General features: G+C 37.7%; 1 pseudogene; it reads right to left on the reverse strand.

Annotated features, from left to right (window-relative positions):
* Positions 1–7551: 7551 nt before the first annotated feature.
* Positions 7552–8921, reverse strand: LOC101961524 (Krueppel-like factor 5 pseudogene; annotated as a pseudogene).
* Between the last annotated feature and the right edge of the window lie 3256 nt (positions 8922–12177).

Raw genomic sequence — 12177 nt, forward strand, 5'->3', positions numbered from 1 at the left:
GTGATATTGCCCTCTATGAAATGAAGTTTTGAACATAGAATATTATTTTATTCTAAAAATTTAAAAACTTATGATTACTCAAATTATAGAATTCACATCAATAGTAGTTCTATTTTATTTTTTAATATTACAGAAGCAAGTTTATGAATAAAAATGCTAAATTACAGATGGAGATATGGCTCAGTGGTGGAGCACTTGCCTAGCATGTGTGAGGTCCTGGGTTTGATCCTCAGCACCACATGAAAATAAAATAAAATAAAAGTTTATAAAATATTAAGTTAAAACTCATGTCTTCTTTTATAATATGTATGCAAATAAGTAATTTTTAAAATCTCTAGATGACTTTCCATATGTAAGTTGTATCACTAGAACTCATTAAACTTATAACAAATGAAAAATAAAAATTAATCATTATTACCTATTAAAAAAGGACTCATTTTAGGAGGGTATAAAGAAGCAAACATTGTTAGAAGAAAATATCTTCAATGTACCATACAGAACACAGTCCTCTGTATTGAGTAAAACTGTTGGAGCTGAAGTTTCTGTTCTGTGTCTACAATAAACCTCACTAGTATACTAAAATTTCCTCTTTCCACAGCCTTTCCATAACCCAACTGCACACTACTTCTGAATCTAAGAATGCAGAGGCTCTTATCCAGATGGATGAGGCAAAGGATGATGTGGTGCAGGTAATAGCCTACAGAGTTTCACATTTTAAGGAAAGACATCTTTAAGTTCTGTCTCTGCAGGCCTATAATATTATTGTCTAGAGAAATATGACAAAAATCTCCTTGGAAAACACAGAACTGTGACTTTCCCAGTTTCACACGTAAGCTGTCTCTTAATTTTACTTCTTGTTTATTGGATAACAGCAATCCTGGGAGAGCTGGTCTCCAAACTTTTTTTCTGAACATATTTGGAAAGGCATCTCAATTGAAATCATGTCCCAACAAAATTGCTATTACTCTGATAATAAGATCAAATTAGTCCAGTCCAATTAAACAATTTACAATGCCGCAACTTTGGGGTGAGGGATTTCTGGCACCTCCCATGTTAACAACATGGCTCTGAGGGTCCTCTCTCTATCATGTGTGATAGGCTCCTCTTCCCTAACTTTTTCTCACATGAAGCACCTGGTTTCTGGGTAGTGTTGTTCCTGCATGCCACCATTTCTAAACTGGATTTTTTGTGATTCAGGCTCTGTGTAAAATATTAAAATTAATCTGAAATTTCAGAAGAAGAAGAAGAAAAAGAAGAAAAAGAAGAAGAAGAAGAAGAAGAAGAAGAAGAAGAAGAAGAAGAAGAAGAAGAAGAAGAAGAAGAAGAAGAAAAAGAAAAAGAAGAAGAAGAAGAAGAAGAAGAAGAAGAAGAAGAAGAAGAAGAAGAAGAAAAAGAAGAAGAAGAAGAAGAAGAAGAAGAAGAAGAAGAAGAAGAAGAAGAAGAAGAAGAAGAAGAAGAAGAAGAAGAAGAAGAAGAAGAACTACTGAAGGCCACAGGCTGAGGAGATCACAGGAATATTGAACATGGAGCTGAGTCAGAACCCATGCTTAAAGGCAACCCTAAAGAACCTGTGATGAGCCCTCATATTCACTAATGGAGGTAAAGGGGAAGCCTGTCCTTTCTCTGAGACAAACCATGTAATTTTGGTTAGTCTTGTCTGTATGATATATAAAGTTATATAAAGCATAAAAAATAAAATGGAGACTTGTGGTGTAGAATCAAAAGAAAGTACAATCATTTCAAACAGGTCACTAAAATTCCAGTGTTGGAGTCAGAAGATACTGCTTTATCACAACCATTGTCAATGTGTGAAGAGTTAATAAAGTATCATAAAAATGAAAAAAAAAGATATTTTGAGAGAGATTTAGAAATTTGAATTAAATGGTAATAAAATAAAATAGAAACTGTAACATCTACATGTAATTTTCAACATGGTTGAATTTAAAGCAGTTTGAAAGCTGCAGAAAAAATTTATAAGAAATGCCAAAGCATTATACCTCCAAAGCCATATGCAAGAGAAATATAAAATACAAGAAGGGCATAAACAGTTGAACAACCATATGTGTGATAAGGCAAGGCTCATGTGGGAAGGAGAAAGCCCTGGGCTTCATGTGCCATGGAAAAGTTTATCCCCTAGGTCAGCCTTCATCCTGGCCCAGCCACTCCTCTGCCTTTGCTGAAGTGGGTTGTGCCCTATTTCCTTGGATGACATTGTCCATTGATCACCAAGGTACCACCTGGAATTTTCTCCTCTATGTACACTTATTCCCTGGGAGTATTGTGGCGTGAGTTGTGGAAGAGGGGTTGGGTTGTGTCCCCCCCCCAGCTTCATGGAGTCTTCTTTTCTTTGGAGTCACAGAAAGCTCTTTGGAGAGCTACAGAAGTACAGACACACACCTAGTTTTCCTGTGGACTCGATGCACAACATTGAGCAGATGAATTCAATCTCTTTGTCTAAGTTTCCATGATTTTTAATAGAAAAGTGATTGCATCCCAAATTGTGAGCATTAGAGTCAATTACCCTGAAACCTGAACTTTAGCTCCAGTCAATGAAACAAAAATTTCTCAAGAATACTCTCAAGCATTAAATCTATGAAGCTTGCAGGGAGGTTCCTAGATGTTACGACTAGTATAAAATAAATGTTAATGAATCAAGGTCTTGAGTACATATCATACATTTGTTTTCTGGCTTTTATATATTTATAACAGCTTGAATAGTTTTTTTTTTCCTTTGGTACTTGGGATTGAACTCAGGGGCACATAACCACTGAGTCATATCCCCAGTCCTATTTTGTATTTTTATTTATAGACAGTGTCTCTCTGAGTTGCTTAGCAGACATGTGCCACCTCTCTCAGCTTGAATAGATCTTTAGTTTCTCTACTATTTATTTATCTTTAAGATGGGGCTAATGCCACTTGCTTCCCAAGACTATAGTGAGAATTAAATTAAGTCATAGATAGTTAGCACTTAGTGCCTAATGAGTGCTCCATAAGTTAGGGTAATGACAGGCCTTTGTATTTTTGCTTTGTAGGCCCCCAGCATTAGCTCTTTTGGCAAAGCCTTGAACAACTTAGCAAAGCCCTTTTTCAAAAAAAATACAAAAATAAGACTGTTGATGGAGATGTTTCTCAATGGTAAAGCATACTGAATTTCAATCACTGGTACCAAAAATTTCATTTAATTTAGGTCATTGTAATTATTTTATTAGTATGTTCATTTATGACCTCTACATATATGGGCATAACATCATTGACCAGTCTCATTTCTCAGTATCTGAATCATCTCTCTTATCCTTTCTTCCATCAGTCTAAACTCAACTTACCTTTCTCCAATTTTTTTGAGATCCACTTCTTTTTGTCTCCATTTTTCTTTTACATTTCACATATGAGAGAAAAGACTTGATAATTGACTTTCTGCATCTGATTTATTTCATTTAATTTGATGTTCTCCAGATTCATTCATTTCCCACAAATTATATAATTCCATTCTTGTTTATGGCTGAGTAGAATGAGTAAACTTTTGAAAAGATGTGTGGATGCTATTTTCTGGGGATGTCACCTGCCAGCACACAGGACCTTCAGTGTCCAAGCTCAGCCTGCCATTGTGTGAACCAGGGAATGAAGATGCAGGAAGCAAAAGGTCAATTTGAGGTCTTCCAATCTGTGGCTTTGACTACTTGTACATGTACAAACCAGCCTGGTAACTTCCAGAGTGTCCTTTATTGTCTGCATTGATGACTAACCTGTCTTAGTGGTCTGTTTTCAGTACAGTTTTGTTCTCAAGAAGAGAGAGTCAATGTGAAGGTAAAATCTCCTGATTCTCCAAGTGTCAGATGTAGGATTTGGCTCCTTCTCTCAATTCTTTCCCTTATGTCTATTCATGAAACTGCCTTTATCCACTTTACATTAGTCCTCTCCTCATGTGGCACCTTTGTATTCATTCTGTCCTGAGCTCTGGTTGGGGGTAGGGAATCTAGAGTCAGAGCAGACCTGGGCCCACTGGCCACATGAACTTAATTATTTTATTTATTTTATTTTTTACTTTTCAAAGATTCATATTTCCCATGTTGTGAAGTGGGGTTGATAGCTAGTTATGGTAACACTTAATGACATCAGGAGCAATTGATGACCATGTTCTGGATGATTGTTTTTGAGAATTTTATCCCTGACCTCTTCCCTGGCAATAAAAACTCCATGAGTTGAAGCCATGTTTACACCCATGTTGCAAGACAGGAATGCTCAGCTGTGTCGAGTTAACTTGCTTAAGGCCACACAGCTAGCAAATGGCAGCTTCATTGTTGCTGTGGGAACAGAGGAAAAAATGCGCAGATGAGCATGGTAAAGTGTTGTCACATAATGATCAGGTAATAGAGCAGGAAAATGATGTACAGGTGCAATGGGAGGCCTGGCTCTAACCAGGATACAGGCAGGGCCCCTGAGGAGGTGAGAGCAGAGTCCAGAGTGCAAGGTAGAAGGAGGCTTCATTCCTATCTTAAATTGGTAGCTCAGAGAGTTACACAACAGGAGGCCTGCGCCTGCCTTGCAGGGATGGGGCCAAGTTGGTGGTTCCCAAATTTAACATGTAGGAATGCAGAAGATGAGGACTGGGCTTGGTGAAAAGCCCCAAGTTCCTTGCTGTTGTATGTGCATGTACATAGGAACATACATGGTGGGATGCCCAGAGAGTTGATAACATATATAAAATTCAGGGAAGAGTTCATATTGAAGGAACAATTGAAAAGACAGAATTATCACTTTAAATATATTTTAGTCTGTTTGGACTACTCTAAGGGAATACTAGAAACATATACCTTACAAGCAAAAAAAATTGTTGACTTCTGAAAGTTCAGATGTCCAAAATAAAGTTTCCAACAGGTTTATTGACTATTGAGAACTTGCGTTTTCATAGACAGCTCTAATTTGAAGGTTTGTGTCCCCTTGGGTACCTTGGTTGAACTCCTCTTCATTAAGGTGATGGTATTAGAAGGTGAGTCTTTGGGGAGGTGTTGAGGTCCTGAGTCTGAAGACTTCATCAGTGGAATTAATGCTCTAATGAACAGTGCTACAGGCTAGCTGGCTTCTTCCACCACATGATGACACAGCCAAAAGCTTCTACCCATTAGAAATGTCCTTTCCAAACACTGAATTGCCTTGTTCCTTGATCTTACACACTGTGAAAAATGAGTGTCTGTGGCTTATAAACCACCCAGTCTACCATAGATTATTATAGCAGCGTGATGGGAGAAAGGAAGTACACCATCTCTGTCCTCACAGGATAAATTGAGAAGTTTCTTTGCAGCTTTCTTTTAATAAATGACAATAATTCTATTTCATGACTTAATAACCTGCAGGACCCCACCTTTGTCTGCCTAGGCTCATGATAATCTACCACAACATTAAAATACATACTCACACAGGATCTAGGACTGGTCATTTTTCCCCAAGTGTGTATAGCCAAGCTTCTGAAACCTGGGCTTGAAAGTAACCGTCAAGTCCTCTATGTGTTCTTGACATCAAACTTTCAAAGAATTCTTCAGTATATGTTATTAGCCATATCTATGTATTCACCAGGCTGCTCACACTAGGTAAGAAGTGACCCCTGCCCTTGTAAACTCCAGTCTAATGGAGAAAGCATAAAACCCATCTTGTTCCTTGCTGTGCTGACAATAAATATTGCATGTAAATCCTGTGTTCCTTTATTGCTGATTACTGATCAGTAAATTTTACATCACAGCAAGCATTGCTACTTTAGGTATACATTTTGTTCACATTGAATAAAAGATTCTGGAAATCATGCAATGTTAGAAATTAATTAGTCACAGAATAGTATGGTTAATGTTTTGGTTGTCAGACTCTTAACTGTGTATTGGGATTGATTTTTGTCCTTTGATTTAACTATTTTTTTTTTTAAATATTTTGGGCACTTTTTATTTTCAAAAAACAATTGTTAATATATAAACATTTCATTCTCTCAAAAAATTCTACAACTATACAGCTGTTTGCTCCATTATTTGCATAGGAAATGACCACAATACAAAAATAAGAGGGAAAAAGAAGCAAAACAGCAATATATTTATGCTTTTCATGTAGGTATGTCTCTATGTATAAACATTTTGAAGCCTCTTACAAAATTATTTACACCGTTTGTCATCTATTTACATGTTAAGAGCAACTTTTCTAACAAACAAAACTATAACTTATCAAGTTATGAAAATTGTCTTCTAAAAAAACTTACTATATTACCACAAAATAAATAAAGATAAACAATATTTTTAAAAAAAAATTAAAATTTCATTTCATTTAAGACCCCTTTTGGCATTTTGCTTATTATTCTGCCCTTTGGTTAACAGCATCAGCATCACATTACTACTTTATATTGCATATATGTAGCACTTGCTTCCTTAAGTTTTCAACATATCATTAATATTTAAAGGCGGACTCTGAGTCAGTATTAACAACTGATTAACTAAAATGCACTGTAATTTAGATAAAATTACTGTGTCTCACTGTATATTACATGCAAAATCCACATAAATTGTCATTTAACCAACAGTACTGCACGAGCAAACACCCTGGTATATGAAAACTGCATCCTAAATTCAATATTGCCATGTGAAAACTACATTAAGTCCTTCCTTTAAAAAAAGATACTGTTTAGCTTATTTTAAGAGGTTCAACTTTCGTATATTTGTAACTATCTGTAAGCTCTTCCATTTATAATTCATAAAAAAATATTTTGTATTTAAACTAAACAATCCTATTTTAATCAGTGCATGAAATTTGCTTTTCCTAAAAGTTCATTTGAATGATTATTCCTTCCCCTCTAAGAAATGAATTTGGTAACGTTTTGAGAGGTATCTTATCACAAATTCTAACTGTAAATGTATTTAGGGTTATTTTCAAAAGAAGTTTGATTTTTCCCAAAAGAATCCTAAAAAAAAAAAAACTTGTAATAAACCTATAAAGCTGATTTGCATATTTACAAATTTTTGAATAGCAAATATAGGCAACTCATTAAAAACACACACACACACATTTTTCAATGGCTATTTGTGAATTTCCAGGTACAGTACGTACCTCTAAGGGATCACCTATTAATGACAAAAAACGATGTCCGTCAAGTAAAATCTTGACATACAAGACATCCTTCTTCCCAGTACCTGCCAAGTGATTTGTTCACTAACCACTGTCATGTTAAACGATGGTGCCGAGGTAAAAACACTGCGCACCCCTCCTCCACCCCCACCCAGGCCAGATGTGGCTGCCTGTCATGAGATGAAATCTGCTTGAGTAAAGCTGTGTACATTACAGCAAGCATTCCAGATTCTTAAAATGACCAAACACTTTGGTAATAATACAATGTATTCCCCGTTTTCTCAAATATACAAAATATACATTTCCAGTTTTTTGTTTTGTTTTCTTTCTTTCTTTTTTCTTTTCTTTCATATATATATAAATAATATATTATATATATATAAATAATAAAGTTTGTAGTTTAAAGGTTGCCAAACAGACTGTGGCGCACGCGGCAGAGAGCGTGGCGCTGGCGGCTCAGTTCTGGTGCCTCTTCATGTGGTCCGAGCCAGGTGGTCCAAGTGCCAGAAGCTGCGGTTGCAAACCCCCGCACTGGAACGGCTTGGCGCCCGTGTGCTTCCCGTAGTGGCGGGTCAGCTCATCTGATCGTGTGAACCTCCAGTCGCAGCCCTCCCAGGTGCACTTGTAGGGCTTTTCACCAGTATGAGTCCTCAGGTGAGCTTTTAAATGAGAAGACTTCGTATAAACTTTTGTGCAACCAGGATAATCACAGTAGTGGATGCAGCGTTTCTCCAAATCGGGATTACTCCTGACAGGTTGGATATTTTGCGTATTAACTGGCAGAGTGCCAGGTAAATTTGGATTGTGAATTGACAGTTTGGAAGCAATTGTAGGAGCATAGGATGGAGGTGGCGTTAAATTCTGGAGCATCTCTGATTGTCTATCAGGACTTCCAGGCTCTGATCTTGGTGGTGATGGGGGAAAGTAAGTGGCCTGTTGTGGAAGAAACTGACTTGGCATAGTGTATGTGCAAGGGGGCATGCCCTGGAATTGTTTCATTGAAGTCTCCAGAACAGCAGAGGTGTGTGTGTCAAGGCCTGCCATGGCGGCTGACATAGAAACATTAAGGGTGTCCATTACTGCTGTCTGGTTTGTAGAACTGAGCATGTCTAGATCTGGTGTATTCAGTAGCTGGTACAGGTGGCCCTGCTGGGGAGGGACAGAAAGATGAAGATCTGGTGTAGTGAGTTCTTGTTTGATGAAAATATTGTTCACCTCTGGAGCTGAGGTCTGGTGGGAGCTTAATATATTGGTGAACTCAGGGAGGACCTGGGTTGGGGCCGGAGGAGGAGGAGGGGAAGTCGTTTCACTTTGGTGGCTGAAAATGGTAACAGTTCTGTCTTGATGTATGTTACTCACGGACTCTGGGATTTGTAGAGGCCAGTTCTCAGGTGAGTGATGTCAGGGAGGAAGACGTTCATGTTGATGCTGTAAGGTAACCCTTCACTGTCAGTGAAGAACTGGTCTACGACTGAGGCACTGTCTCGTCTATACTTTTTATGCTTTGGAATAATTGGAACTGGAGGAAGCTGAGGTGTCAGATACTTCTCCATTTCACACCTTGTCTGGACCAGCTCCTCTGGAGGCAGCCGCGGGCCAGCGGCGGGAGGCAGCGCTGGCTGTGGCGGCTGCCGGGGCGCTGGCTGCGCCTGTGGGTGGTAGTGAGGGTGCTTCAGCTCCTCGCCCGGGGAAGTGCGCCGCATCGCGAGATGGGTTCGTGGCGCCCAGCACCGACTTGAGCTGCGCTAACACAGGATCATCCTGCGGGGCCAGCGGCTGGGGCACAAGTCCAGGCGGGCGCTCATGGTCAGCACCCGCGTAGCCATGGGCACTCAGGAAGCGGCTCTGGCTGTGGTACGTGGGTTAGGCCCGTTTCCCACCTGGCCCATGTTGGCTCGGGCGGCGAGCTCCACCGCGGGGCCGCAAGCGGAGGAGGGGAAGCCCTGGGCAGACCCCTGGGTCAACAGCAGGCACAGTTTTCAAAGGCTCACACGAAAAGCAAAACTCTTACGCTCTGCCATGTGTAAACGCCAATGTCCTCCAGGCAGCCACTTTCTCCCGCCCCACCCACCGCGCGCTCTCTCTTTCGCTGGAGCCCGCTCCCGCCACCGCAGATCTCCAAGAGCAAGCTGCCAGCGCAAGTTCCTGCCCCGCGACTCTAACTCTATGTTTTGAACATGGTTTTTCTTTGTGGCTCAAATATAAACCCATGTTAAAATACACTGAAGACTCACCTATATTCCGTCCTCACTAATCTTTAACCATTGCCCTTCATAAACAACTGATTTAATTGTTTCTAGTATATATTCTTACTGTTTCTTGTTCTGGTAGGCGGCAATAACAATAATATGTGATTATGTAAATTTCTTTCTTACCCAAAAGGGAGTGCTCCTTATCCTGTCTGCCCCTTATTTTTCACTCAATGAAACAACCTGGAAAACACTCCACATATGCAATAATCTTAACTTTCTATGGTATAGATAGACCAAAGTTGGAACTAAACAAATGATGGACATTTGGGCTATTTCTGAATTTCATTTTTAACAATATTTTTGTATTGAATAGCTCTGGGAATCTATTTTATATTCTTGCAAATGTACATTCAATTTTCAATCCTGCAAGAATTATTGCTCTATCAATGGCTATTTTTTTTGTACTTTCAAATAATAAAGCCCAATTCGCAGGAGGGTTGCAACATTTTTCTTTCTCCCAGCAGGTATACAAGTTCATGCTTTCTGTAGATGCCCCGTATACAGAGGACACATTTTTGGATATTCTGTGCACTATCAGAATGTGCTTGTAATTTCTTTTTTTTCTGAGAGAACCATTTCCTATTTCTGTTATTTTTTTCTTTTTACGTATGATTGATACCATGTCATGCTTACAGAAGAAAACAGCAGTGTTCTACTCTACTAAACCCATGGCTGGGTGAGAGTCCAATGCTGAAACCAATCACTTCTTCCCAGTACAAAGATCACCAAGGATACAATGCATTTTGGTAGTTTGTGTCTTCCACCAAATTGATCTATGTAATCTAAGTCCTTATACCTATTGCCTGAGAGTGTTAAATATTGTTTATTTATTTTAATGTTCATGTATTAATGGTGATAACATCATTTATTTTTTAGTTAGAGTTTTATCTATTTATTGACTTTTAGAAAGACCCGAGGAAATGAGTCTTAGAAAAAAAGACTTCCTGCAAAACCACGAATATTGAAAATAAATGCCTTAGAAAGTAATACATTGGTACAATTGTTCAGCATACAGTAATAAATATAAGATCATGTTAGGTAGCATTGATGATGGCAGTAGAAGAGAATACGAATCAAGCATTCAAGAACATGCAGAATACCCTAAAGAAACAAGGAATCACAGGCTCTGATGTGAGAATTGATGGTTGAACTTTGCCAAGCAGGAGCTTCTGGGGCTGAAGGTGGTGTCATAGAGAACACTCAGTGGGCAGGTGGTACAAATGGAGAAGCACCCCCCAAAAAACTGTAAAAGTAGATTATTAATTCTTATTTGATGTCATCTCCAAAATTCTGAGACAAAAATATCTGTAACTATGAATCCCATAATTATGAGCATCCCTAGATGTATTAGGGCCAAGATACCAATGGTAAAGTTTTTGTAGTAGATTGTGTGCTAGAAAAGGAATGTGAAGTTGCAGAAGGAAATTATAGTGTTAGCTGAAATCTCAAGGCAAACTTCAGAGGAAAATGTTTCTTTTTTACTAATAAAATAATATAGTTTGTTGATCTTTTTCATGTTTTTTCTTATTCCATATTAATAGTATATATCTTAGGAGAAAATGAAGGAGAAGCCTTTGTTTCAAATAGTGTCATCTTCATCAATCTCAACCTATCATATTACCAGGGATATATGTGGATTCACCCAACACACATTTTTCTCACTTCAGTTATCAAGTCCCTCTAATATTCTCCAGGTGCCATTCCAATAATATTACCAAATTATGTCTGAATTATGTAATGGCAACTGTGCTCCCAGTGTACATAGGCTTTCTTATAGATTCAGAATTACCATATATTATCAAAATAGTTCTTGATATAATCTCATCTTGAGGTTTTTCTGGGGTAGTGTGTTACTTTGATTTCATCTTTCTCTTCTTGATTAAGCAGTAGGAACATATTGAAAACTCTACAATTTTCAGTGAATTGAAATGGAAGGATTGCACAAAAGTAAAGAATTGCAACCATCTGAAAAAATGAATCTTAACATAGTAGGTGTGCACAAAGATGTATTTTTTTAGTGCTGTCTTTTGACCATTTACTACCTGACCTAATAATGCCTTTAATTTATTATCTAAGATGACACTGAGAATCATGCCCTCTAAGACGGTTTTTTGATTTGTATTTATAATCTTTTACTTCATTAAAGTGTTACCTTGATGCTAAATCTGATCATCTTGTAGGACATATACGGAGTCATATTACATATATCCTAGAGGTACTGTGTATGAAAGAAGAACAAGTATCAAATATGGACATGTTTCTGAAATAAAAAGTCCTCAGTAGAAATGTTGGCCATTATGTTTAATTATGCAGTTCCTCATATATGTGATTTAATAGATTTAAATCTTTTCTTTTAATAACGGCTACATATGTTGTTGCTTCAAATTGTTTTCATAATGTTAAAATATTCTAGCAATATTGTAGAAAGCTTTTTGGTGGTATTTTAGGCCTGTCTTTGAATCCTCAATGTAGCTATCCATCTTGCATATATGTTATTATCATGACCAGAAAAAATGTCTTAAGTGACCAAAGACTAGCTATTGAATATCAGTAGAAATATTTTATTATTGTCTTCTCCTCAGTCATATGGAATAAAGGTGGTAATTAAAGTCACAGTTCAGATAGACTCAAATTCATTCTATTGTAAGGTTTTTAATTAAAGAACAAGAATTTGACCCAAGCCTAAAAGATGACTTCCATATAATCCCAATATTCATCTGCTTGAAGAAAGCAGAATGTATTTCTTCAGTAAAGAAACCAAACATAAAATTGATACAGAAAATTTGATGTTAATCTGATGGAGTATTTTCTATAAAAGGCATGTTGTGTT

Source organism: Ictidomys tridecemlineatus, unplaced genomic scaffold (assembly GCF_052094955.1).
Source record: "Ictidomys tridecemlineatus isolate mIctTri1 unplaced genomic scaffold, mIctTri1.hap1 Scaffold_93, whole genome shotgun sequence".
Taxonomy (NCBI): Eukaryota; Metazoa; Chordata; class Mammalia; order Rodentia; family Sciuridae; genus Ictidomys; species Ictidomys tridecemlineatus.